Here is a 23,901-nt window from a genome sequence, read left to right as displayed (position 1 = left end):
TCCCAGCATTTTATTACATTCCCCTTGGATGCTTAGAGGATAAACATAGTCATTATCCAAATGCTTTTCATACCTTTGCTTTTATCTTGTTACCAAAATACAATAATTAACAAGAGCGTCTATTTACAATATCAACAGGTTCCGCACATCTCAACCCCTCTTACTACATTACAACAAATACGTTTGGTTAGTTTATTCTCCCTGATGGTTGCTATGTAATCGGCATTTATTATAAAGCCATAAATCACATCTGAGTCAATAATCTGACAATATTTCAAAAAATCCCCATGGCCGCAGCTTGTTATTTTGCAGTAGGAAACAGTTGCACTAAATCTGAGATAATTAAAAATAAATATAATGACAAATATAAGTCCAGCTGCAACATAGAAATACATTGATATTTACATTCTCCAGCTGTACTTTTGCAATCTGTTTCAATTTTAGTTGAGCCGCCTGATTGAAATGACATCTATTCTCTGCACACAAAAGATATCTTGCCTGGCTCACTTGGCTTATTAAGATGTGGTCAAGTAGAAATGCCATTAATTTAAGAAACTCGGGTTATTGTTCCTCTCTTGTGGTTCCTTCTGCCCAGGAAAGTTGGAAATTCAGACAGAAAAAGGAAGTGATATTTTTCTCCCTTTGGTCTACTTACCCGGTGTTGTGCTATACACTGTAGGATAATCTGTAAAATAGTCATTTTTGAGAACATAACAGCAGTGAGCGGAGATCAAATGATTGAGAACAAGGCCTGCATGGTTGTGACTAATAGCCTGAGCACTGACTGATGACTGCCAGTACCTGGAGCGCGACTGATAAATGTAACCCACTAAAACATCTAATTGGTGGAACAGTACTGTTGAAAATATTGTTACCCAGCAAATGCACTTCCATAAAGCGTGTTGGCTAGTACACAACATAATTCAGAACGTTCAAGTTATAGGGAAATCCATTATATTGGAAAATATCATTTGTGTGGTTAAAGAGACCATCCGCCTTCAGCTGACTGTAGAGTTCAGACTTGTAGATGACCTTGATCAATCCGAACATGATGGTTTCTCACTAAGGAAAAAAATAAGTGTGAATAATATGGACGTACAGTAGCTGGAATATTGCTGAAATCCCTGTCATACGATAGTTGTGTGTGAGAAAGGCTGTAGATTATTTAAAGCTGGATAAGACATCTGGTATCAATGTTTTCTATTTAAAGAATCATGATTTTCTTGTTTGTCATTTGCAAATCTAATTAACTGTTCTACAAGGATTTTCTCTTGTACATTGAGTGAATTTATGTTGTTGCTGTGTTCACAAATACAGTATACCAGACTCCAAGGTATAAAATCGAGGTATTTGGAAGATAGATTTGTAATCAGATTGGAGTAGATAAGGTTAAAGGGGGTATCTAAGGTTAGAAAATAGGAAAATGGAGCAGGCTTTAGGCAACTCCACCTGCCAGCATCTAGCAGTAACAGGCTCAGATAATCTAAGACTAAAATAATATCAGCGCCTATGTCCATGTATAGAATTCTTATTTGAATGTTGACCCGTCTGATCACCACTTGGAATCAGGAGCAATAGAGGTAAAAAAAAGATCTAACGTTTACCCACATCCCTTCTCTTTCTCCAATCCCTTAGTTGAACTTGATGAACATACTGTACACTATAGTAACTATATAGCTATAGCCGGGGGCGTAACTAGGAAACATTGGGCCACATAGCAAACTTTTGACTGAGCCCCGCTCCCCTGGGTGCCACACACAGCCTGCCCTTGTAGATAGTGCCCCCCTGTAGGTATTGCCATACAGCCCCCTCCTGTAGACAGTGCTAGACAGCCCCCCTCCTGTAGACGGTACTATACAGCCTCCCCATAAAGTGCTATATAGCCCTCCCTGTAGACAGTGATATTCTTTCAAGCATCACAAAGAGGGAGAATCGATGCGGCATGCAGCGTCAATTTTTATTTTTTTAAGCCACGCCTCTAATACCACCAAATCCCTGCTCAGCCCACACAGTATCATGCTCCCATAGTGCCCCCAGATAGTATAATGGCCCCATAACTGCCACCAGACAGTATAATGCCCCCATACAGTATAATGCCCAAACAGATGCCCCATACAGTATAATGCACACACAGATGCCCCATACAGTATAATGCGCACACAGATTCCCCCATGCATTATAATACGCGCACATATGCCCCCATGCAGTACAATGCCCAAACAAATTACCCATACATCATAAGACCCCATAGCTGCCCCATGATGCATAACACCCCCATAGCTGCCCCACAAAGTATAATGCCTCCCATAGCTGCCCCCACATAGTAAAATGCCTCCCATAGCTGTCCCCACACAGTATAATGCCCCTCATACAGTATAATGCCCCTCATAAAGTAAAATGTTCCTATAGCTGCCATCATATCAGCCCCCCTTCCCTACCCAGTATAATGCCCCATATGTGCCTAATAGAAAAATAATAACATAATCACTTACCTATCCCCATTCCCACGACGGATGGGGGATCCTTCTCCGCCGGTCTGTGCTGTGAGTGAATCAGCGCAGACAGGCGCGTTGATGTCACTACATTGTGCCTGCCTGCGCCAAGCTGCTCACGGCAAATTGAATGCTGGAGCAAGGAGCCGTCAGCTCCTTGCTTCAGCATTCAGGAAGCGGGACCAGCACGGTCAGCGCTGCATGGCTACGGGAGCCCTGTGGGCCCCCCAGGCTTAGGGGCCCAGTCGCAATTGCGACCCCTAGAGCTACGCCACTGGCTATGGTGACACAGTACTGTTCAGGTTGCTGGAAAGTGTAGTCAAGCGAAGCACCACAGAGAAGCCAGGACACCTGCAAAACACGTGTCGGCATGTTTAATTTCACATGACTTCAGCCAACTTTTCACCCAAATGACAAAGCTAGTACTCTTTGGAGTTAGCAATGCCACCTCTTACCTAGACTATGTGATTAGAGAGCATAGGTGTAAATAATCTAGCTCTTAGTCTCCCTATTAACAGCAGAAGGGATAAGCACTATACTGTTACGGGGGGTCATCAATAAAACATGGCAAATCTACTCTCCTAAACTGCAGAGCCAGAAGGATCACGGTGGGGGAGTGTTACATTGGATACAGCACCGATTTTTAAATCTAGTGTCCATCATATCTGCCTGACTCATCTGTGACAGAAGCGATAAGTAACGCACATTCTCTCAGTGCTCAAAGATCAATTCTCCTATACACTTGACATTAAAGAGGACCAGTCCAAAGATCTAATGTACAAATATTACCTTTACCCCTGTTTCCAGTGCCATTTTTCTTTTCGTTCTCTTTTCCCGAGTGTTGATGTTCTGTCCATTAGGTGCCCGATACGGTAATTCACTGTAGTCAACCAACAGGCCGCGAACTACAGTGAATCTCCTCGGGTGGAGCCATCTTCCCTACCTTCACTGAATTACCATATCCGACGCCTAGAGTACGGAGCATAATTACTCAGGAATGAGAGGGAGCAGTACAAAAAGAAAAACAGCAATGGAAACAGGGAGGGAGCCGGGTGAAGGTAATATATGTACATTAGATGTTTGGACCTGGTGACAGGTCCTCTTTCATGCATTCCAGGATATGAGGGTTCTTTGGACTTTCTCTATAATTGCAATAGCAGCAAAAGATCCATAATAGTTAATCCTATCGACAAGCTGACAGAATTACTACATGCTTATTTTATATTAGTACTATTATCACTAGTGAAACTTACAATACAATTAAATCACCACATCACTCTTTGAACATCCCCCTCACTAAAATTTTTGTTCACTTTTACATTGTATTATGGGGGTGGGCACCTAGATGTGATGATTCAAAAATGTGTAATCATCAGGTCATCACTTTATTGTAATGCCAAAAAAAGATCATGGATAGAGATGAGCGAATTTTCCAAAATTCTTTTCGGGGCCAAGTCCATATGTCCAATTTGATTCCATTCCAATAAATTTGACGCAAATTGCAAGTGCGCCGATTGCTCTGTCTTACTTTCTGATGTCTTCTAGGACTTTTTCCAAGTTGGAAACAGTCCAAGAAGACATCAGAGAGCCAAACAGGGCAATCTGGTGACTTGCATTTCTACCCCTAAAATAAAGAAAATGCCATACTCCCCTCCCCTGGTCTGGTGTAGCGACGTGTCCCTGCCAGCCTCATAAGATGACTTAATTTTGTTCCATGTGACCACTGCTGCAACTCGTCCCTGCCAGCCTCCTGAGATGACTACAGTGCTATGAGAAATTTGATGATAGTCTTATGCATATTGTACTTCCCAGTCACTGTGGAACATTTCAACCATTTTGTCTATATCATATTTTCAAATGTGTTTCTTCCCATAGATCATAAACAATTATGTAAAGCTGTTTGCAGAAAAGGGCACCACAATATTTTAACTTGATTTAAAATCAATGGACTTCCAACCAATCAATTTTTTTTATGGGTCACTTTGTGGTCCTCCATCTTGCCTTCAGTTGACTATGGTTACAAAAATAGTATATTTTTCCAGAAATAGCGCCACTCTTGATCATGAGCTATGTCTGGTATTACAGTTCATCTCCATTCACTTGAAGGAGGACAATTTGCAAAATCACATGTATAGAAGTGGCGCTATTTCTGACAAAAAAAATAATAATAAAAAAATATTTTTTTCTAATCTCAGACAACCACTTTAATCCCTTCCCATAAAATGTACATCATTGATATCTTAAGGTAAGAAAAAATGTTTGACCATCAACACCCCACGGTTAAGGATGAAAAACCAAAATGCAAAAAACAACGGCAGAATTGCTTTTATTTTCTATTCCCCCTTAAATATTTTATTTTATAAAAGTTAATCTATAATCTATTAGTACCACAAAATGCTTCTATTAAAAAAATATGACTCATCCTGCAAAAAAACAAAACCAAAAAAAAACAAGCCTACATATATGGTCACATGGACGGAAAAACCACAAAAAGGGGGTTCTTGCAGTGCGGCAACATAGAAATATATATATTTTTCACTGAAGGTGTCATTATTGTGCAAAAAGTAGTAAAACATCAAAAACTATACATATGTGTTATCGCCATTGTACAAACCTATAAAATAAATGTAACATTAATGCTGCATGGTGAACGGCGTAAACTTAAAATGCAAAAAAACTATGGCTGGTTTTTTTTTCTACCCCCCCAAAAAAATTTTACGAAAACCTACTCAAAAACTTATATGTATGCCTCAATTAATAAAAATGCAACACATTCTGCAAAAAAAAAAAAAACAAGTCCCCATGCCACAACATAGATAGATTTAAAAATCCAAAAGCAATAGCTCTAAATATGTGGTCATTTGAAAAAAAAAAAACAAACGCGTCCTAAAGGCCAAAATAAGCTGCTTCATTAGAGGGTTAAAACAGACAATGGCTATAAAGAATTTACAAACCTACCCCAATTGTCGAGTCCGTGGAGTCTATCACGCTGGGCACACAGTTATTTGGTTAAATAAAATAGTTATAATGTAACATTTCGATTTCTCCTTTCTCATTTTTCTGTACAATCTCCCGGCAGTAGAGAACCAAAATAGCACTAGTTACAAAGACAGGTCAGAAATAGTAAAAAAAAGGCAGTGAGAGATAAAATATGGCCATCACATATCAATAAATAGATGAAGAGCGGCAGACATTTTTTGAAAAGGAAGATTTTATTAAGTCGGACCCTACACTTACTGTCGACAAGTCATCAAATATATGTTTTTTCTTTTTTTTCTTTACAGGAGATTATTGTATTTCCAAACCAGCGAGAAAACAAATGAGAAAATATGTTTACCAAGGAAAGTATCAGATCAAATAACTTGCATTTATGTTTGGCACTATAGCAAGGAAGAGGATTTTATTTGATCATAAGAAATTGCACATTGCATCTACAAATACAATACAGATTCATTTTCCCATGTCATTGTCTTGGTAGCAATTTGATGTTGAAAAGGTTTCTTGTGCCAGGTCCGTTAGTAGCATCTGCCTCACCTGCCTCTCAGAGACTGCTGTGTAATCTCTATCAATGTCACCTTATCCCTCTTTCACAAAAAAGGTTTCCTAACAAAGGTTTTCACTTCTGATCTGAAATAATCCTCTGACAGATAATCTTTTTTTTCTGCAATTTTTCAGCTGTCATGTACATTTGATTTATCCTTGAATCCAGCTATTACGCCTGTACTTTAAATCATAACCTACAGAATGGATCTGTGAGAGGCATCAGAGTACTTGCCATGGAGCTGCGCCAGTAATTGCTTTCATTAAGCACAGAACAACATTCAGGGAGCCGGCAGTCAGACATATTCACTCCGACCGCTCAGCTAGTGCAACCACAAAATGATAGCATCACGATGAATATGTAGAATTTCCCAGGTGCAAGTATTATAAGGAGAACCGTGATCGTTCCACTTGCTATTGCACATGGATAACGTAAACGAACCCCACACAGTGAGATGTCTCCCCAGCACCTATGAATGATGGGTCTTGAGACCTTCGCTGAGACCAAGCGCAACAAAGGTCCAATTATTCCCCGTCTAGAGAAAAGGGAATAATCTTACAATCAGAACATCTACTAAAAATGTTAGCGCTCCAAGCATGATCAGCTTTTAAGGAATTGCTTGCTTTGGGTCCAAATGTCAATTATTGCCAGCTTTATAGGTAGCTGTTCCTAATTCTATGAGTATAATAAAAGGGGCTGTCTCACCATATGAGCCCCTTTCATATGGGAGCTGCTGTACTGGTCATCAGAATTTGGACAAGGGTTGTCCTGATGTAACAACCCCTTGTAGGGGGATGTATGAGATCAGAAAAAGGGTCGGCTTTTATTTCCCGGAAAAAATTCCACTCTTGTCCATAGGCTGGGCTCGGGGCTCTTATCAAAGAACCTGTAGAGAGTTCCCCATACAATGCCCCCTGTATATAGTCACAACCCCCCTGTATGGTTCCACACTCGGTTTGCCTGCCATACATCCCCTTGTAGACAGCGCCATGCAGTCCCCTGTAGGTAGTCCCACATACCCACCTTGTCTCAGCAGACTGTATCACACATGATAGGCTTAGATCCATGGCCCCAGCAGACAGTATCACACATGATAGGCTTAGATACATGGCACAGCAGACAGTATCACACATGATAGGCTTAGATACATGGCCCAGCAGTCAGTATCATACATGATAGGCTTAGATACATGGCCAAGCAGACAGTATCACACATGATAGGCTTAGATACATGGCCTCAGCAGACAGTATCACACATGATAGGATTAGATACATGGTCCCAGCAGACAGTATCACACATGATAGGCTTAGATACATGGCCCAGCAGACAGTATCACACATGATAGGCTTAGATACATGGCCCTAGCAGTCAGTATCTCACGTGATAGACTGAGAGACAGTGTCCCAGCAGTCAGTATCACACATGATAGGCTTAGATACTTGGCCAAGCAGATACAGGACCCCAGCAGACCGTAACGTTACACTTACCTCCTCTTCGGCTCCGGGTGCAGCGGATTTCCCAACACCATCTAGCATCGTGATGTCATGACGTGAGAAGACGGCAGTACTTCCGATGTGCTCGGGAAGGAAGATGGGTAAGTATGTGTAGTTTCTATAGTAACAGGGGCCCGTGTATTTTATTACATAGGCCCCAGTTACTACAGTAACTTTTATAGATGCGGGCGGTAGTTGCCCGGTCGCAATTGCGACCCGAATGTGGCAGTCACCGGGGATCCGGGGCACCGGGCCAAAGATCCGATGCTAGCCATGCCCCTGGCTCATAGACAAGAGTGGCGCTGTTTCTGGGGGAAAGAGAAGACCTATTTTCTTAGGGGCTATTCACAGGACCGTGTTCAGTCCATGAGATATGGCATATGGACATTATGTCGGCCGCATTTCTCGGACTGAAAACAGTTCACGGAACCGGACTCCTAGCATCATAGTCATCCATGTCTCTGTGAGTTACTGCCTCCAGGTGGGACTACCCTCCCGTACTGAAAGCATGATTACACTACGGGAGGTACAGTATTCCTGCAGGTAGGCAGTGACTCACAGCGTCATAGATGACTATGATGCTAGGAGTCTGGTTCCGTGAACGGTTTTCGGTCCGGGAAATTCAGCTGACATGTGGTCAATATCGCACATACCGAGCACGGTCGTGTGAATCCATATCATATTCTCATACCGCCTCTTTTAAGACAACATGCAAGATCTGTAACTGGAGGTTTTAGTACTAAATTTCCTAGTGTTGTGCATTTTTCCTTCTTTTGCTTAAGAGAACTTGTCACCAGGCTATGCTTCAAAAAATAAGGGCAACTATATGATGCTCTGATAATGCTAAACTAGTTTTCTACTTGTCTGCGTCCTGGTGGGAACTGGTGTCTACCAACCCATTGAGTAAGTATGACCTTTTCTGTGTTTTTTTGAGTATATCTATGTCCCCATTTTTTCTGTGTTATACTAGTGAGGGTCTCTCAAATTGCTGGGGTCACAGTGAAGTGGTAATGAGCAATGCTCCTGAGTGATCCCTCAGGTCTTGAGTGACATAATGTTAAATAAGGATGAGCATCAAGCTTGTGCAGTGTCATGTCATCGGAACACTCTCTCTTCGGTTATCTTCTAGAGGGATCACTAAGGAGAAGATTGTAATCACATATGGTAGGATGCACATTATTCTGAGACGGCCATTCAGTTCATGCAAATTCCCCCAATAAGTTAACATTGTTAATAAAAATAGTTCAACATTACAACTTTTGGGCCATTTCCCCTGCTTTTGCCACTTTTTAGAAAAGTGGGCAGAGCTTATTAAAAGGAGTGTGGTCAACCATGGCCCAACGAATTTATGATAATTAATGCCAGAAACTGGCTTGCGTAGATTTCATTAAGTGGCGCAGAGACAGCCGACGATGCAACAAATTTATTAAGAGGAGCGTGCCTCTTAATAAATATGTTGCATCTTTGTAAAGGATCTGCCAGGCACAGCTTCGGGGTTAACGCCCATAGGTAATCAGTCGGCACCTAAGTCTATGTCTCTGAGACTGACTCCAGCTTCCACCACTCAGGCTGGCAGGCTTAGGAGTGGGAGAGCCTATCGCAGCCTGGCCAGATGGAGCTAGCTCCCGCCCTCTGTCTATTTATACCTGCCTTTCCGGTTCCTCCTTGCTTGTGATTCTTTTCGTGTGGTTTCCTGGCCCAGCTACAGCTCCTGACTATTTGATCCTGCTCCATACTGACCCTGGCTTTCTGACTACTCTCCTGCTCTGCGTTTGGTACCTCGTACACTCCTGGTTTGACTCGGCTCGTTCACCTCTCTTGTTGCTCAAGGTGTTGCCGTGGGCAACTGCCCCATTTCCCTTAGCTTTGTGTACCCTTGTCTGTTTGTCTTGTGCACTTACTGAGCGTAGGGACCGCCGCCCAGTTGTACCCCGTCGCCTAGGGCGGGTCGTTGCAAGTAGGCAGGGACAGAGTGGCGGGTAGATTAGGGCTCACTTGTTCGTTTCCCTACCCCTATCATTACATAATCACAAGCCCATTACCTAGTCTACCCTGGTCCCTGTCTCTACTATGGACCCCCTTGAGACCCTGGCCCAGCAAATGCAGGGTCTCTCCCTACAGGTCCAGGCCCTGGCTCAGAGGGTCAACCAGCCTGACGCTACCATGGTCTCACCTCTGAGAGCCAGCGGGTGGGTATAATTATGTCCCGGCTCCAGGAAGGGCCCCAAGAGTGGGCCTTCTCCTTGGCTCCTGACGCCCCTGAACTTTCCTCCGTTGATCGTTTCTTTTCTGCTCTCGGACTCATTTATGACGAGACTGACAGGACTGCCTTTGCCGAGAGTCAGCTGGTGACCTTACGTCAGGGTAAGAGACCTGTTGAGGAGTATTGTTCTGACTTTAGGAAGTGGTGCGTAGCTTCTTGGTGGAATGACCCTGCCTTAAGGTGCCAGTTTAGGTTGGGTCTGTCGAACGCCCTGAAAGACCTGCTAGTTAGCTATCCCTCTTCTGACTCCCTAGACCAGGTTATGGCTTTAGCGGTACGACTTGACCGACGTCTCAGGGAACGACAACTTGAAAGTTTTTGTGTTTTCCCCTCTGACTCCATGATGCCTCCCGAGGTCCCGTTGCTTCGCTCTTCCACGGAAGGCTCGGAGGTACCTATGCAACTCGGGGCCTCCGTGTCCCCCCGACAACGTAGAGAGTTCCGCAGGAAGAATGGTCTCTGCTTCTATTGTGGGGATGACAAGCATCAAGTGAACTCCTGTCCTAGGCGTAAGAATAAGCAGCCGGAAAACTTCCGCGCCTAAGTGATCATCGGGGAGGTCACTTGGGCGCACAGGTATTTCCCGTAAATATGAAACGTAATAAAATCTTGCTTCCCTTTCAGGTCTCTTTTGGTGGTAGGTCTGCTACTGGCAGTGCCTTCGTGGATTCAGGGTCTTCTGCTAATATCATGTCTGTGGAATTTGCTATGTCTCTAGCTATGCCTTTGATTGATTTGCCTAAACCTGTCCCGGTAGTGGGTAACGACTCCACTCCTCTTGCTAATTTTTATTTTACACAGCATACCCCTGTTTTTGAACTCCTTGTTGGCTCCATGCATTTGGAGCAGTGCTCTGTACTGTTGATGCAGGGGTTATTGTCCGATTTGGTTTTAGGCCTTCCCTGGTTGCAGTTGCATAATCCCACGTTTGACTGGAATACTGGGAAACTTACCAAATGGGGTAATGAATGCTTGACGTCATGTTTTGCTGTTAATTCCATTTCTCCCCCTGAGGAGGTGAACACGCTACCTGAGTTTGTGCAGGACTTCGCTGATGTTTTCTCTAAGGAGGCCTGCAAAGTGTTACCTCCTCATAGAGAATACGATTGCGCTATCGAATTGGTACCAGGAGCTAAGCTCCCTAAGGGAAGGATATTTAATCTTTCTTGTCCCGAACGTGAAGCCATGAGAGAGTATATCCAGGAATGCCTGGCCAAGGGTTACATTCGCCCCTCTACTTCTCCGGTAGGTGCTGGTTTCTTCTTCATAGGGGAGAAGGATGGTGGTCTTAGGCCGTGCATTGACTACCGTAACTTGAATAAGGTCACTGTAAGGAACCAGTATCCCCTTCCTTTGATTCCTGATCTCTTTAATCAGGTTCAGGGGGCCCAATGGTTCACTAAGTTTGATCTACGGGGGGCGTATAACCTTATCCGCATCAAAGAGGGGGATGAGTGGAAGACTGCGTTTAACACGCCCGAAGGTCATTTCGAATACCTCGTCATGCCCTTTGGGTTGTGTAATGTTCCTGCGGTCTTCCGGAATTTCATAAATGAAATTTTAAGGGATTACCTGGGGGTATTTCTTGTAGTGTACCTTGATGACATACTGGTGTTTTCCAAGGACTGGTCCTCCCACATTGAGCATGTCAGGAAGGTGCTCCAGGTCCTTCGGGAAAACAAACTGTTTGCGAAAACCGAAAAATGTGTGTTTGGGGTACAGGAGATACCATTTTTGGGTCAAATCCTCACTCCTCATGAATTCCGCATGGACCCCGCCAAGGTCCAGGCTGTGGCGGAATGGGTCCAACCTGCCTCCTTGAAGGTGTTACAGTGTTTCTTGGGGTTCGCTAATTATTACAGGAGATTTATTGCTAACTTCTCGGTCATCGCTAAGCCTCTTACGGACCTCACTCGCAAAGGTGCTGATCTCCTCCACTGGCCTCCTGAGGCTGTCCAGGCTTTTGAGGTCCTTAAGAAGTGCTTTATCTCGGCCCCGGTGCTGGTTCAGCCCAACCAAATGGAGCCATTTATCGTGGAAGTTGACGCATCCGAGGTGGGAGTGGGGGCTGTCTTGTCCCAGGGTACCAGGTCCCTCACCCATCTCCGCCCCTGTGCCTACTTCTCCAGGAATTTTTCGCCCACTGAGAGTAACTATGATATTGGCAACCACGAACTCTTAGCCATTAAATTGGCATTTGAAGAGTGGCGCCACTTCCTGGAGGGGGCTAGGCACCAGGTAACGGTCCTTACCGACCACAAGAATCTGGTTTTCATAGAATCTGCCCGGAGGCTTAACCCGAGACAAGCTCGATGGGCGCTATTTTTTACCAGATTCAACTTTTTGGTTACCTATAGGGCTGGGTCTAAAAATATTAAGGCCGATGCACTGTCGCGTAGCTTCATGGCCAGCCCCCCTTCGGAGGAAGATCCTGCTTGTATTTTGCCTCCTGGTATAATTATTTCTTCTATTGATTCTGATTTAGTCTCAGAAATTGCGGCTGATCAAGGTTCAGCTCCCGGGAACCTTCCTGAGGACAAGCTGTTTGTTCCCCTGCAATTCCGGCTAAGGGTACTTAGGGAAAATCATGACTCCGCACTATCTGGTCATCCAGGTGTCCTGGGTACCAAACACCTCATTGCCAGAAATTATTGGTGGCCTAGGTTGCATAAAGACGTTAAGGCCTACGTCGCCGCTTGTGAGGTTTGTGCTAGGTCCAAGACTCCCAGGTCCCGACCAGCGGGCTTACTACGTTCTTTGCCCATTCCCCAGAGACCTTGGACCCATATCTCCATGGATTTTATCACCAATTTGCCTCCATCTCAAGGCAAGTCGGTGGTGTGGGTTGTAGTAGACCGCTTCAGTAAGATGTGCCACTTTGTGCCCCTCAAGAAACTACCCAATGCCAAGACGTTAGCTACCTTGTTTGTCAAACACATCCTGCGTCTCCATGGGGTCCCTGTCAATATTGTTTCGGACAGAGGGGTACAATTTGTTTCATTGTTTTGGAGAGCCTTCTGTAAAAAGTTGGAGATTGATCTGTCCTTCTCCTCTGCCTTCCATCCTGAAACTAATGGCCAAACTGAGAGGACTAATCAATCTCTAGAACAATATTTAAGGTGTTTTATCTCTGACTGTCAATATGATTGGGTCTCATTCATTCCCCTCGCCGAATTTTCCCTTAATAACCGGGTCAGTAACTCGTCACGGGTCTCCCCCTTTTTCTGTAATTTTGGGTTTAATCCACGGTTCTCCTCCGTTTCACCTGGTAGTTCCAACAATCCCGAGGTAGAGGTCGTTCATCGGGAACTGTGCACAGTCTGCGCCCATGTTCAGAAGAACCTAGAGGCGTCCCAGAGCGTACAAAAAACTCAGGCTGATAGAAGACGTTCTGCTAACCCCTTGTTTATGGTCGGGGATCTGGTGTGGTTATCGTCTAGGAACTTGCGCCTTAAGGTCCCGTCCATTAAATTTGCTCCCCGGTTTATTGGGCCGTATAAGGTCATTGAAGTCCTCAATCCTGTCTCCTTCCGACTGGAGTTGCCCCCATCTTTTCGAATACACGACGTGTTTCATGCCTCCCTCCTTAAACGCTGCTCCCCGTCCTTGGCTCCCTCGAGGAGACCTCCTGTTCCCGTTCTCACCGCTGAGGGGGTGGAATTCGAGGTGGCCAAGATTGTGGACAGCAAGATAGTCCAAGGCTCCCTCCAGTATCTGGTCCATTGGAGAGCATACGGGCCTGAGGAGGGGACTTGGGTACCCGCCCGGGATGTTCACGCTGGGGTATTGGTCAGGAAGTTCCACCTTAGTTTCCCCAATAAACCAGGTCCACTTAGAAAGGGTCCGGTGGCCCCTCATAAAAGGGGGGTACTGTAAAGGATCTGCCAGGCACAGCTTCGGGGTTAACGCCCATAGGTAATCAGTCGGCACCTGAGTCAATGTCTCTGAGACTGACTCCAGCTTCCACCACTCAGGCTGGCAGGCTTAGGAGTGGGAGAGCCTATCGCAGCCTGGCCAGACGGAGCTAGCTCCCACCCTCTGTCTATTTATACCTGCCTTTCCTGTTCCTCCTTGCTTGTGATTCTTCTCGTGTGGTTTCCTGGCCCAGCTACAGCTCCTGACTATTTGATCCTGCTCCATACTGACCCTGGCTTTCTGACTACTCTCCTGCTCTGCGTTTGGTACCTCGTACACTCCTGGTTTGACTCGGCTCGTTCACCTCTCTTGTTGCTCACGGTGTTGCCGTGGGCAACTGCCCCATTTCCCTTAGCTTTGTGTACTCTTGTCTGTTTGTCTCGTGCACTTACTGAGCGTAGGGACCGCCGCCCAGTTGTACCCCGTCACCTAGGGCGGGTCGTTGCAAGTAGGCAGGGACAGAGTGGCGGGTAGATTAGGGCTCACTTGTCCGTTTCCCTACCCCTATCATTACAATCTTGCTCCAGCTTAATTTTTATTAAAACTGGCGCCATCTTACTGCATCTCCCTTCTAGTCCTTTTGCAGCCTGAAGCAAAAAGTTAAATAGTTCTCTCCCTCTTTACATATTGGAGATGGGAAAAGTGCAGTAATTGAGTATATTTCTACCAAGCTGCTGCCCCCCTCTGGTCAGGTATGTGTGCAGCTTCAGGTAAAGTTCCCACATCATTTAAAGGGCAGCCCATGTACTAGACATTACTTATGGAGAACTTTACAAATAAACAATAGGTCAGTGTTGCAAAATCTATGATACACTTCCGTAGACAGTATATTGGAGCCCAACCATATAAACAGTGTTAAATTTATTCACTGATATTTGCTTTAGGAAAATGCAATGGGAAAATGAAAGATGTTTGTATTTTTTAACCTTGGTGCATGCCGACTATGACAGATAAATCAACGTGCGGAAACCAATTAGGAAGTTTCAGTGACTGGATGGGTGGTTTCCATTGCTTAGCAGAACACAAGCTATTGTTTGTTAATACAGTGACTGTGACAGGAGTCTTTGTGAACAGAGGCTGAAAAATGTTCCTGGCAGAATTATGTATTTGCAAAGGAGCAAATGTTTCTTTCCTTCCTTGCAAAGTCGTTCATTTTACTCACTGGCATGCATTACCAATTCAGCTTTTTAGGCCTTCCTGCCTAGGGATGTAGCTAGGGGGGGCAACTGGGGCATGTGCCCCAGGTGATGAGTGCCGGGGGGGCGTCAACAAGCTACTTTGCCTCAGCCAGAATCAAGTTTGTGCTCCTATTGTGCTTTAGACCCAACACAAAAGAAATACGTTATAAAACATACAGGTTTCTCGTCCTTGGAGTTGATGTTGAACAGGACTCCCTGTCTGGACGCTGGTATCTTCTTACGTGCAGATACCTGCAGAGGGTGGAAGAATTACTTACACATTGCTAAACTTCACTATGCAGCACACTTCTACATTATACTATATTTGTGGTATGCACAGGTATGGAGATACAAAGGTTTATGTCAGGTCATCTTGCTCCTCTCGTCCCCCTTCTTACCGCTGCCATCTTCTTGCTTCCAGTTGGGGGGCTTCGGGATTTCAGCTATTAGTGAGGTCGGATGTCAGGGATATATAAAGGAGACCTGATTCTTTACATTTAATTCGTCCTCGGCTCCTGTAAGTGGGTTCCTGCCCACTCTGCCCGCTGGCTTTGCCCAGATGCCCAGATTCGGTAATTGATTTCCCATGCTCAATCAGACCTGTTTTTGTACTTCTCGCCTATTGACTTCAACCTAGTTTACGGGTTATTCTTTTGATATTTCTCTGTTTGTCTCCTCTGATCATCTCTTGGGTACTATATGAGGGCTGCGACATAGGAAAACCCTGCAGCTAATCCCATACCTCTATGAGAAGAGTCAAGATTGTATACTAGGGCTCCCCCAGGCTATTTAACCCAGGTTACCCTCTGCCAACCCAATAACGGCACTCTGCCGGTCTGCCTCTGTTTTAAGCTATGCCAGTTCTGCTGGTTTGCCTTCAGTTGTACTACAAGTTTCAGCTACTACTCCGCACTTCATACCTAGCCCTGCCGCCTCTTCATACTAAGGTGGTTTACCAGCAGTCAGACCTACATTGACCAGTAGGTTATGGCATATCACTTACTTTAGTAGGAAAACCCCTTTAAATATGTTTTAATGTCCAGGATTAAACACATGCAATGTGCCCTTAAAGACACATGCCATTAAAATGCCTTAAAGAGGCTCTGTCACCAGATTTTGCAACCCCTATCTGCTATTGCAGCAGATAGACGCTGCAATGTAGATTACAGTAACGTTTTTATTTTTAAAAAACGAGCATTTTTGGCCAAGTTATGACCATTTTTGTAGTTATGCAAATGAGGCTTGCAAAAGTCCAAGTGGGTGTGTTTAAAAGTAAAAGTCCAAGTGGGCGTGTATTATGTGCGTACATCGGGGCGTTTTTAATACTTTTACTAGCTGGGCGCTCTGAAGAGAAGTAACATCCTCTTCTCTTCAGAACGCCCAGCTTCTGACAGTGCAGATCTGTGACGTCACTCACAGGTCCTGCATCGTGACGGCCACATCGGCACCAGAGGCTACAGTTGATTCTGCAGCAGCATCAGCGTTTGCAGGTAAGGATCTTACCTGCAAACGCTGATGCTGCTGCAGAATCAACTGTAGCCTCTGGTGCCGATGTGGCCGACACGATGCAGGACCTGTGAGTGACGTCACAGATCTGCACTGTCAGAAGCTGGGCGTTCTGTAGAGAAGTGGATGTTACTTCTCTTCAGAGCGCCCAGCTAGTAAAAGTATTAAAAACGCCCCGATGTACGCAGATAATATACGCCCAGTTGTACTTTTACTTTTAAACACACCCACTTGGACTTTTGCAAGCCTCATTTGCATAACTACAAAAATGGTCATAACTTGGCCAAAAATGCTCGTTTTTTAAAAATAAAAACGTTACTGTAATCTACATTGCAGCGCCTATCTGCTGCAATAGCAGATAGGGGTTGCAAAATCTGGTGACAGAGCCTCTTTAAGGGAATTTTCCACCTTTGGAAGATAAAACACTTGAAGAATGAACATATGCTTGTTAGCAGCTGTCTTCAAGGGTTGGCAATGCTCTCTGTTACTGGACTAATTCGTGAATCCATCAAACCATGTTTTTTAACTCGAAAGATAAAAGTGGATTTTGTATCGAGATAAAACACTGTATACACACGCTATAAGAATTAAGTGACTCCTAAAAAATGTTGCAAGTGGCCAAACACCTTTTATTCTATGACAGGATGCGATATTTTAAATAACGTTTTTCCTATATTTTCCACAGATGTCTTTACAGTAACGTCATTGAAGTTATGAAACATCCCAGCTGCTAAACTGTTTTAGAAAAATCTCACAGATATAATGCTATGTTTACAGCCGTATAGAAAACATATTTATAAAATGAAATATGCAACAAATTTGCCTCAAAGAAAAATAAATGTGTGAGTTGCTAAAGATTTACATCTCTTATCCCATCATCTTCATGACCAGAACCTAATGATTTGTAAGGCAAAGACAGGCATCATTATGGGCTGAATAATGTAGACGAGGGATGGTCTTTTGTTTTACTATTTTTTTAAACTATTTTTTTATTATTTAGCTTTAGATTTGAAATAAATCATTCTCAGGCTAGGTTCACACTGCATTTGAGCGCTATCTTCGTCTGGACTGTTTTATATGTTAAACCGATTATATCCCCAAGACATAAGGAACTATACACCGTGAATATAATAGTCTGCCATTGATTCCAAATGTATACGGGATGGTTGTATTGAAAAGCATAGTCGACTATGGCATACGACTTACACTGGCCAAACCTATGTCATAAGGACTGGCATACATTTAGCTTCTGAGCGCCTATGCGTATGTTAGATGTATACATTGGGAGAATTTACTGGCTTATATGCTGAACGTAGTGTCCAAATATGATGTGAATCTAGCCTTAAGCACTCCGGTAATCTTATCAAACGATTGCATTTTTTCCATGATCAAGCAGTACTTACTATTACCACTATTTCTTGAATTTCACAATCGGCAGTCATCTTTGGACCTATTTCTCCTCTATCTCTGACTTGCTCCCTCTTGCGTCCTCCCGCCGAATCATGTCGCCCTGCCAATTCTACAATGGAGTGTGGCATTCAGGCAGCGTGCAGTGGATGACACAGATATGTAGGCTGCCGGAAGAGGGTAATGCAGGCAGGTGGTGACCCTTGGCTGATAATAAAAAGAACAGGGGGTTACAATAGCGTCACGTTACCCAACTGAAAGTAGGGAACGCACAGTTTTTGAGGACAAAAGGAAGATTAAATAAAGGTTATACCTACAGTTCTATTTACATGGTAATAACTGCTGTCCATTGATATAATTCATTTTTTACCAGAGCTCTTCTTTAACTATGACGTCTCAACTGCCAACAAGTCATGTCACTATGACGATGCAGCAATGTTTTTAATAATGGGGTTACAGGGAATTGAATACTTATGAAGTACTATGCACACCAATAGGAGTAATTTCAAAGAATATTATTTTATTTTTTTGCCAGTATCAGTGCAACGTTTCGGTCATATCCTTGACCTTCCTCAGGCACTGTAGTATACTGATTACTGCCAAATGGCGCTAGGTGTTGCGGCTGACCGCTGAAGTGGAACTGAATACTGTTTCGCTTACATGTTTCCGGCTGTCTATCTATTTTTCCATATAGAAATCAAGAATGCCTTCTTCATTAGGTATAATATACAACATTGATGTACAATGATCAGGGTGATGAGAATTCATAGTAAGTGGCCAAGTCTGGACATAACTTTCAGTATATGCAGACCTGCTGACTTGTTAAATGCTTTGTGTATTTTTTTGTTGATTTCTGCGTTGAACTGTGTTGCTCCATAGTGTATTCTTTTCTTTCTTACTTTTGTTTCTAATAAATGGTGGACCTGACTGAAGACATGTACAGCAGTTACAAGCACTGGGGATGTGCTGTATACTTGTCATTATTGGGAGGAACAAAAGTTGAACTCTATGACGTGACATGCAATTACTGAATATGCATCTATAAAATATATATATATATATATATATATATATATATATATATATATATACACACATATATATATATATATATATACACACATATATATATATATATATATATATATATATATATAATACAATTTTGATCAAATTGTGTGAGCCCACCTGCCATGAAAAGGCAACCTCTGAGGTGGGAACCTACGCTGCACATGTACCCAGAACTGAGACTAAACCTACATATATCTCGGGATGGTAGGAGCCAGCATTAAACTAATTAGAATAAGCCAGGGCAAAAAGGGAGGAGTGCAAGATCAAAAAATGTCACTGTCTCCACATATATGCAATACATAAAAAACACAAAAGTTTGAAGAGCACATTCCAGCAAAATGAAACAAAAGTGTATGCAGAACGCCATGGACAGTACCGTATTTTCCGGATTATAAGGCGCACCGGATTATAAGGCGCACTTTCTATGAGCGCCTTATAAGCAATCTTGTTTCATATATAAGGCGCACTGGATTATAAGGCGCAGCACATTACCGTTAAATAAACCATTGCTCAGACTGCAAGTCAAAATTTATTACACTTTTTAACAATAACTTGCAACTGGTTCAGCTGTAATTGCAAATCAAAACGTTTACCGTACTTTTTCAGTTCATTCCTCCACCAGAAATCCATCAAATCCGTCATCTTCAGTGTCGGAGTTGAACAGTTGGGCGATTTCGGCATCAAGCATGGGGACCTCCTCTTCATTATCCGAGTCGGTCTCGTTGCTGCTGCTAGGCTCTTCAGTGGTGATTCCAGCCTTCCTGAAAGCTCGGATGACACTGGAGACTGATACATTCTTCCAGGCATCCACGATCCACTGGCACATAGTGGCATAACTCGCACGGCGTTGCCTCCCTGTGTTGGTGAATGTGTGGTCACCTTCTGTCATCCAATGCTCCCATGCAGCTCGCAATTTAACTTTAAATGACCTGTTGATGCTGATATCTAGCGGCTGGAGCTCTTTGGTTAATCCACCAGGGATGACAGCAAGCTCCGAATTAGTTTTCTTCACTTGGGCTTTGACAGTATCGGTCACGTGGGCGCGCATCGAGTCACAGACCAATAGGGATGGGGATTTGTGAAAAAAGCCACCCGGTCTCTTGACGTAGACCTCCCTCAGCCACTCACTCATCTTCTCCTCATCCATCCAGCCCTTTGGGTTAGCCTTAATGATGACACCAGCAGGAAAATTTTCTTTAGGCAAAGTCTTCCTCTTGAAAATTACCATGGGTGGTAGTTTCTGGCCATTAGCCTGACAAGCGAGAACTACAGTGAAAGATGACTTCTCATTTCCTGTGGTACGTATAGATATCGTACTGGTCCCTGTTTTCTCAACAGTACGGTTTACGGGGATATCGAAAGTGAGGGGAACCTCATCCATGTTAATAATGTGTTCTGGCTGGATATTCTTTTCATTTATCTTGGTTATGCAGTAGGTGCGGAAAATGGCCAGCTTCTCTTCATAATCCTTTGGTAATTGCTGGCACACAGTAGTTCTGGTGCGAATGGAGAGATGACGCCTTTTCATGAAACGAAAGCACCATGAAGGACCTCCTCGAAAGTCCTTGATCTCCATGTCACGTGCTAAAGCAGTGGCTTTGAGTCGAATAGAGACAGTGGAGACGCTTCTACCTGCGTTTCTCTGTTCCATAACCCACTGTTCTATTTTGTCCTCCAACTGTGGCCACCTTGCTTTGTTTCCTCGGAAACTCAGTTTGGTCTTCTTTACTTGGCGGAGGGCATCTTCTTGTTTTCTCCACTTACGCACCATGGATTCATTAATGTTGAATTCTCTTGCAGCTGCCCTATTTCCATGCTCTACTGCATAACTTATAGCTTTAAGCTTGAAACCTGCATCATAAGCATGTCTCTTAACAGGAGGCATTTTTTGGGGTAGTGGGTATAGTTAACGCTAAAGCACAGATATATTGCAAGGATCCTGCGCACAGAGCTGTAAGTATCACTCAGTGTGGCTCCTGACTACGGTGGCCGTAATGCTCAATCCATTTATGGATACTGTAAAAACCCAAGTGAAGAATAAATTCATAGGCGCACGGGGGGGAGGAGCATGGTGTGTGCTGTGGTATGCCGCCGCCGACCCCTGCCGCCCACGATAGAGGTAAAGGATCCTGTATGAACCCCTCTCTTTACTGTCGGGTTCATATATAAGGCGCACCGGATTATAAGGCGCACTTTCTATTTCTGAGAAATTCTCAGCATTTTATGTGCGCCTTATAGTCCGGAAAATACGGTACATAAGAAAATGACGACAGCACACTGCGAACACTAATGCCACCTAAAACACGAAAAATAAAGAAATATGCATTATTGCTAAATCTACTTACATGGTCAATATTACAGCTTCCACGTGTAAGTGGAACAGCGACTTGGCAAATCACAGTCATCAGCCTCTATGTAAAGATACAGAATCAGGATTTTAAGAAAACCTGCTGCATATAAGAAGCTTCTTATACCCCCTAATGCTGCTTATAGTCATTCCCCCATGATGAAGCCTTGTGACGAAACGCGTTGGGTGTGTAGGTGGGCTTCTGGCAGATTTCTACTGGTTACCTCATTGTTCCTCTGCATTTTATCTTGAATGTTTCTCTTTTACTTTTTGCCATTGTGCTTTTACACTGTACCCTTACCTTGCTAGATGCACTTGTTTTGTCCTCATACATGTGTTTTTTTGAGTAGACTATTTATGATGTATCAATCCATGGTATAGGTGTTATTGCCAGTAGCCCACTCAGAATCCGCTTGTTTGTGTGGACTCTTTTTGACACCCCTTCTTTTTATGCTTTTGTTGTAACTTTTAACGTGGCTCAATAAAATCATGTTTTTTATATGCTCAAATTTTCTTGGTCGTTTTAGGGTATGTGCACACGTAGTGACCAAAAACGTCTGAAAATACAGAGCTGTTTTCAAGGGAAAACAGCCCCTGCTTTTCAGACGTTTTTTGAGCAACTCGCATTTTTCGCTGCATTTTTCGCTGCGTTTTCGCGGCGTTTTTTACGTCCGTTTTTGGAGCTGTTTTCATTGGAGTCTATGAGAAAACAGCTCCAAAAACGTCCAAAGAAGTGTCCTGCACTTCTTTTGACGAGGCTGTATTTTTACGCGTCGTCGTTCGACAGCTGTCAAACGACGACACGTAAATGACAGGTCGTCTGCACAGTACGTCGGCAAACCCATTCAAATGAATGGGCAGATGTTTGCCGACGTATTGTAGCCCTATTTTCAGGCGTAAATCGAGCCATTATACGCCTCGTTTACGTCTGAAAATAGGTCGTGTGAACCCAGCCTAACACTGTCAATTCGCAGTGTGTATTATAGATTTTCTTGACAACCCTTTATACAGGATTAATACATAGGTTTATTAACTCTTTAGTGTTTAGCTTTGGTTTGGAGCTATTTTCATTAATATATTTGGGAACTGCATAAATAGCAGTTCCAAAATATTCTCTTATCGTGATTATTCGTTGTATAAAACCCAGACTGTTTGTGCATTGTACTGACATAATAAGACAGTAAATGGTACCAGTATTCTGCTGACAGGTCTGCAGGCAAATCTGAAAATCCCATCATTCCTTCCAGTTACTCTCTGGTTACGAATACTACTAAATGGAGTGATCACCAAGGGTGTACCTACCATATAGGCATCCCATGTGGCTATGGGGCCCCAGGAAAGAAGGGGCACTTTCCAGCTTGGTCTTTTCCCTATTTTAATGACTGGTGAGAAGTGGACAATTTACTCAAGTCATGAAAATGGGGTATCAGGACCTCCTATCGTGGGTGGTTTAGATTGTGTTGTTGACAAGCAGCTCCTAAAATGGACCTAATTTGTATCTCTGCTATGTGCCCCCCCCCCCCCCCATTCTCCATGTTTGCCGCCGGAGACGAGAATAATGATACATATATTATAATTGCTAAATAATCATGCACGTCCCTATTATATTATTATAAAGTAGCTCCGAACTGAGGATAAATTCAACTCTACATTGGTGTGTCAGTTTTATACATTTCTGTTATTGCTTGAAGAATGAATAAATGAAAACTACATGTCATAAACATCAGTACTATGGCCAGGAGTCATACATTTATTACTGCCACCATATGTAAGTAGGGTGACCGTGAACTTAGGTTTCCATCATGGGCCTTTTTACCTGTATTCTGCTGGTCATTTGCTTTAGTGAAGCTACTGGATTTAATGTGTCATCCTCATACTTTAGGTTATTTTATGGCATTTTATCTTTTGACTATGGTGTAATATGTAATTGATGTCGCAAGTATTGATGGCTCTTTTCAAGCTACTAAATGTGATGCATGTTTAGCGCATAAATTATTTCTGCGTGCATCGTGTATTCTGCAATGCAGATACAGAACAATTATGCTTCCAGCAAAAGGAGGTTTACCTTGAACTGCTGAAAATAGAAGAAAGACAAAAAACAAATGCTAAAACAGACACATCCAATAAAGCAAATAGAAATAAAACACACCAGGCGACAAGCTTTCAAGTTAACCCTTCTCTGCCACCTAGTGACATTGTAAGAAAAAGGGAACGTGTCTATCTCTTAAGATTTCCCTGCTTTCTAGAAGTGTTTTCTTCCATTACATTTATACAGTACGGCATTTTTATAATATGTAACATTTCATAATGTATTCCGTTGGCAAACAGGGTAGATTATGTTTATTATATAATTGGTCTGAAGTGAGTTTTAAAGAACACCTCTGTTCGTGGGGGGTACTTATTATTTATTTTATGTTGCTTATATAATCCCCCCGCAATGTGTGTGTATATAGGAGAGGCTGACAATCACTGTGTATGGGTGGGGGAGACCCCCTCTAGACTCGCTAGAAAGTCCAGGAGCCAGGATTTGAATAAGTATCTCAAAGTTCTGATTGTAGTAAATTACACAATGATGTTCTCAGCAGCCCCTTACCTGTCACTTGATGCTATATCTGAGCTCTGATGGGTAGGCTGGCATTTTGTTGGAGCTTTAGGGGCTTTTTCCTTGCCACACCAATGGCATTGTCA

General features: G+C 43.4%; 1 long non-coding RNA gene across 1 annotated transcript; it reads right to left on the bottom strand.

The window, feature by feature from the left end:
* On the bottom strand, positions 1 to 17,996 carry LOC142657134 (uncharacterized). Its single transcript, XR_012849818.1, has 4 exons — positions 17,792 to 17,996; positions 15,060 to 15,134; positions 5,451 to 5,589; positions 1 to 1,062 (listed from the first exon to the last, which is right to left on the bottom strand). It is a non-coding gene; the product is annotated as an uncharacterized LOC142657134 (long non-coding RNA).
* Positions 17,997 to 23,901: the final 5,905 nt, after the last annotated feature.

The sequence above is a fragment of the Rhinoderma darwinii genome, chromosome 7 (assembly GCF_050947455.1).
Source record: "Rhinoderma darwinii isolate aRhiDar2 chromosome 7, aRhiDar2.hap1, whole genome shotgun sequence".
NCBI classification, from domain to species: Eukaryota; Metazoa; Chordata; class Amphibia; order Anura; family Rhinodermatidae; genus Rhinoderma; species Rhinoderma darwinii.
The sequence above is the reverse complement of the archived record's forward strand: the minus strand, read 5'-3'. Positions and strand labels throughout refer to the sequence as shown.